General features: G+C 38.5%; 1 pseudogene; it reads right to left on the bottom strand.

Moving 5' to 3' along the window:
• The window catches only part of LOC103396995 (transcriptional activator MN1-like), a 16,571-nt pseudogene that overhangs the window by 2,354 nt on the left and 8,139 nt on the right, over window positions 1-6,078 (bottom strand).

Raw genomic sequence — 6,078 nt, 5'->3', positions numbered from 1 at the left:
GGGGAGGGGAGGAGAGGAGAGGAGAGTCTATCTGATCTCTGACAGAGAAGTGCCTGTTGGAGATTCAGATGATGGGTCAAAGGTCAGGGAGCTGATTGCCAGGTTGCTTCTATTTCCTTATTGTCCTTTTTACTTTTACTTATTTACGTGGACCATAACCACACTACAGAAAGACATACACTCTACACAGTAACCTCACATCGACGCCATCGCAGACATGTATTAGTCTGTTAGCTGAAAATGCTTGTCAAATCATTCAGCCATATCTTATAAATACAATCCTGCTGCCACTGTAACTATAAGGACATGTTTGGTTGTTTTCTCACAAAGACTAGCCATGATCACAAAACATAAAAAAAAATTGTTTTCCAAGATTTACAAATAAACAGCTCCAGTCCCTGTGATACAGACTGGTCTTTCATTTTAGTTTAATTCAATAGTAAACATCAATATTATTGAGGGAAACAAATACAGTCCAGGACCAGTGTGGTATAAGAACTGATTCTGCTGTTGGTGACACAAAGACCTAACATTTGCCATAGGGTTTGTCAGTCAAACAACTCACAATCCCCTGCACTCAGTACTGCTGCTGCTGCCACTGCCCTCGGGCTGCAGCAGTAGCAGCTTGTTGTATCCAGACTCAGCAGGGTCTGCAGCTGACTGAACAGTTAAAGCGATTTCACCCTGAGTTGCTGCTGGACATGTGGAGAGCTGACAACAACCAACCACAGATACCAACACCTCCACCACTGCTGCTGCTGCAACATTTCCACACAAACAGCCATGTTCACACAAACACACCACAACAGGTAGAAAACATTATTATTTTCTAAAGCAGGGGACATTTTCATGCCACTGCCTAACAAAAACATTAGCTTCTGGCCAGGGACCCAATTTGCAAAACCACAGCAAATGCTACAAAATACAGTATGTTAAGAAAAATCAACTTTTAGAATGTATTCTCTAATTTATTCACCATTCAACAATTTTTTTCGCATAAGAAAATGTGTTGGTCTGCTCCTTCAGTCTGTTTCTTGTCAGAAACCTGACCATTTTGCACTAGCTAGCTACATGCTAGCTTGAGGAGCAGAGCAGTTTGCTAACAGTCGCAAACTGCTAGCTCTACACAGATTATGACATCATCATGCCGAAGTTGCAACTGTCGCAAAATATAAGTTCAGGTACCGTAATAAAAATAAATTATGCTTCAGGACAAATAAATTAAATTAAGAACAACAATTGTTAGATTTAGCCCCCCACAGTGCTTCCTGGCATGTTACCATTATATCCTGAGCAATATCCACGGTTCACGTTAAGTCCTGGTGTAAAAGCTTCAGTGTAAAATTCCGCAGCATAATAGTGTAACAAAAAAATTGCTGTGACATTTTACAAAAGGCAGAATCTTCCCTTCCTTAGTCAACTGTAAAGACCTGTCGCTTTACAGCTGTTTATGGACTCATCTCCGGGGTGAAACCTCACCAACTGCCGTTAAGATGAAGAGAGCAACAAGAGCACAGAATGGAAATGGATGATAATGTTAATAAAGTCAAATTCAACAGAGCAGTAATGTTCAGCTGCTAACTAAATTTCCAAACAGAGAAGATGTTTAAACAAACATGTCAATGTCAGACATGTGAAAAATTCAAGTCTCACCTTTGTGCCGGTGCACCACATCCTCAATTAATGTCTGTTGACACACATGGACACACTAGCACAGACACATGTACACACAAACACACACACTATAAACGATATTCCCAGGGGAATGGATTTTAAGGCTATTTGAAATCTATTTTTTCTTTTTCACTTTTAATACTTTACCTTAGAAATTATTCTTATTATTTGTTAAATATAAAGTAATAAAAACACAAAACAAATTACTATTGTCGCACAAATGTTTGACCAAAGGAACAAGACTAATTAATAAAAAAAAAAAAAAAAAAATTTACATCAAAAGTATTTCATAAAATAGGTTAGGCTTAAGTCCATCAATTATGTTACACATCATTAACATTATTTCTGATTTAAAAAACTTTATCTTGCTACTAACTCATTAATAAAAGAAATTAGAGTTAGAAAGTTAGAAAATTTCATACATAAATTTGAAATTTAGTCAAAAATTGAGTAACAAGATTTTAACTTTTTATATTGAAATAAATATTTGATTGTAAAAATTGCAAATGAGTAGAGAGAGAAAAAAAGAGCAGTATGTGCATGGCTGACCGTAGTTTGTCTTTGTTGTATGGTGGGAAGCAAAGGAGCAGTTTCAACTCACTCTGGTTAAGTGACAACAGTTCCCTTCTCATTCATGGCAGTCTTTATACTACGAACACTACAAAACCAGTTTATTCTAAACACAACTCCTTTGTTGAGGTGAAAATCCCTCAGAGCTGTCACCTTGAGTTCCCAGGAGCCAGCATCCTGAGCGTCAGGCATCTGCCCTCTTTTTCTATCCCGAGCTCCACACTTCCATTATGACACCTCACCTTTGACCCTTCGATCCTGAGGCCAAGGCCCCGTCTTCTTTACAAACAAACGCACCAATGAGAAGACGTTGCCCGCTGACACAAACACCCAAAAGGCTGTGGCTGCAACCACAGGGTGTGACATCAGGTCAGATTCTTTCTGCATAACAACCACTGACCAAAAAGCACTGCAGCATCTTTGTCAGCACAAAAAAAACCCTCCAGAAAACAAAACATTGAGGGGGAGAGAGATCAGATTTTAAAAGATAAAAGGGAGAAAAAAAGGAAAATGTTAATTTTCAGCCTGAACAGTAACTTGTTAATGAAAAAACATAATGTGCAAATGGTTGTAAACTAAACTAAAACACTACATTTGCAGTAGTATATGGCAACTAACATCAGGGGCAACAACAGGAATATTAATCAAGCAGTTCAACTCTTGGTGCATTGTTCTTTAATGCTCCCCATAAACACAACTTGTGAACGTAACCATTCATTTGCTATATCTGGTCTATTGGAAAGACGAGAGTTGCGTATGAACTATCCCCTGCCCTGGTGGATGGGGGGAGGGGTCACGAAAGAACCCCTAACCCCCCCCCCCCATCTTCCCCAATCTCCACCCATGTGCTGCGTTGTGACCTTTCCCTCCGCATATCTGGAGGCAAGTTTCTTAGGCACAAGGGCACAGGGGTAATTTTGATTTGAATTTCCTCTCTGTCCTCTGGACTGAAAAAGATGGGTGAGAGAAGTGGGGGGGGGGGGGGGGGGGATTAAAAAAGAAAAAAAATATGGTGAATAACTTGATGAGGCAGGCATTGCCCCCAGTGTTTTCTTACCTTGTTTTCACATATACACACAGCCCTGTGGTGCCTGGAAATCACTCAAATGTTTAGAAAAGCAGACACAGATCAGAACATGGAAGTGAACCAAAGCCATAACTCACGCACACGTCCAGTGTGTCGTCCAACTCAGTGACATAATGATCGTCTTCACTGTCTCTCCTGTGTTTCACACACACCCAAAAACACACAAACACACTCCTGCTCTCTCTCTCTCTTTCCCCCTCTCTCGCACATACACACACACGCACACAGATGAGTGATGAGTTGAGGGGTTCTTATGAATTCTTCTGCTCTGTAAAGTGATAGTCGCCGCAACTACACTGAGCACCAACCAATACGTCTGACACCACCTTTTTTAACCAGCATGTGGATCTGTTTACAACATTTTTGGCTCTAACTTTGGTCGAGCAACTTTAAGGTCCATTCTTCAAGCACATCTGAAAGACCACAACGACTGAACCCCTGCTGGTGTGACAGTGTGTGCATCAGTATATATGCATCAGTCCTAGTCCTAGTCCATGCATTATGGACATCAAAAAGTACATTGTAGTACTAAATATTTACATTTCAATTAACGTACATAGAATCACAAGGCAACCACACCCTGTAACTGCGGAGGCTCCGTCCAGTACTTCTAAACAAGCTATGGCATAAGTTAAACTAATGTAATATTATGGTTTCTGTCAAATAGTAAAAATGTACTGACTTCTGCTTTTCTGTTGAGGTCAGGACTTTTCTGGCAGACACCGAATAAAGGAGACTGCACATTTAGGGGCAAATAATGTAAACACCCACTGCTACATTTTTGTTTGTTTTTTTTCTCATTCTCACACTGTGCTTTTTCAGCATATATTTATCCTCTCTGTTCTCTGCTGCTGCCAACGCTGCTGCTGCTAAAGTTGCTAAAGCTGTTTCTCTCCAAATAGAATATTCACCACATGCTGAGACAAGTTTTGTTTTATTCTAATAGTGTTCCCGCAGGAAAGCAAAACACCGGATGAGTTGCTGATGTTGTGAAGACTTGAGAATCCAGCCAAGAAAAAAAAAGAGAAAAGGACCCAACACCTTTAGCCCTCATTCTTTCTCAACTTCCTCTGACTGTCAGTCCAGCAGCAATGGTGTGTGTGAATAGACTCTCAGACTTCAACTAAGGGCTATTTTTATGAATTATTTTAGAATTTATTTATTTATTCATTCAATGTTAAATGTAATACGAAACCTAAAAAGGTATATTCTCTAAATTTTCAAACCACAGGATATCTGTTGCTGCCGTGGAGACTGCTGTATTATAATGAATATTCCACATAATCAATAATCAAAGCTCTGTCAATAATGTCAAAATTGCATCAGCATCATAAAATGTGATCAAATACTATTCTTTCTGCAACCTTGAACATCAAAAGCTTAAAAAGTAGGTAGGAGTATGACAATCTCTGTCAAAAATGAAGTGCTTACTTTCACAAACATCAATAACTGTGAAAAACTAAACTTATTTTAAAACTTATGCTGTATAAATACCAAATCAGACTGTGGAGGTCAAGGAAAATGAAATAAATTAATTTTATTTTAATATAAATATAAAACTGAAAATTAAATTATATATACCGTTTTATTGTTTGTGATAAAGTGAGCAATGACACATGAGCTGGGTCTAAATACATCTCACACTGCGTGTCTGCAGATGAAAAATACACACTACCATGTTACACACGCACACAGACAAATACACGCGCGTGCACACACACGTCACACAAATGACTCGTGTAATCAGAAGGATTGTGTTTGCGGTGTTTCAACGGGAATATAAAAGTTCACATTTTACATCTCTGTTTCACTTTACTTTGCATATTATTTATGTGTAAATAGCAAAGATGTTAAAACCAAAGGAAGTCTTTCTTGAAATTTTAGGAAAAATAATCTATAAATTATTTCATTCTAACGGTTGGTGTTTAGAAATTTAAAGAATCCTGTGTCGCATTGATTGACCTGTCACAGAGCATAGTTGCCTGAGGAGGAATCATTTTGGAAACAATATAAGGAAATGATTGGAGGCTAATTACTGTGATTATCGTAATGATTATCATTTAACACACAACAGGCCTGAAGTCTTCCAGGTTTTTATTTTTAATGTGTGTGCGTTGTTGAAAACGCCGATATGAAAATCATGTAATGACAGGTGAGGAATAACCATGGCTGCTGCCAATCATTTTCTGTTGTATTTGGTTTTACTTCTTGTATATGCATAAATAGATACAGACACACATATATGAATGTATGTACAGTATGTGTGCGTATACATACATATACATGTGTATATACATCTATATGTATAAGTATTTATGTGTATATACATACATATGTGTATTGTTAGATTTCAGTGGTTTAAGTCTGAAAGCAAGAAGCTGATAAGACACAGATATACACTACAAAGGTCTTCCCAGGTGTAGAATTTACGACTCACTGTTGTTTCCAAAACGAAGATATTTACAGGAAATTAAGGATTAATCCACTCCCTTTGATGTTCCCTGTTGTTTGTTAACACCCCGTTCAGCAACAAAAGGTTTTTCCAACACTGCTGAATCATGGAACAGCAACGCCACATAGTGGCAACTGCAGGCATAACATGATACAAGAACAATAATATGATTGGCCACAAGAGGCCTAGCCTCTCTCTTCCATTGGCCTACAAGATTTAAACACACACCCTGGAAGTTGAAAACCACTCCCCCCACACAGGTATATAAGCGTAAACAACTAATGATACTTGGGAA

The sequence above is a fragment of the Cynoglossus semilaevis genome, chromosome W (assembly GCF_000523025.1).
Source record: "Cynoglossus semilaevis isolate Cse_v1.0 chromosome W, Cse_v1.0, whole genome shotgun sequence".
Lineage (NCBI taxonomy): Eukaryota > Metazoa > Chordata > Actinopteri > Pleuronectiformes > Cynoglossidae > Cynoglossus > Cynoglossus semilaevis.
Note: the sequence above shows the minus strand (reverse complement) of the source record. Positions and strands in the feature narration are given on the sequence as shown.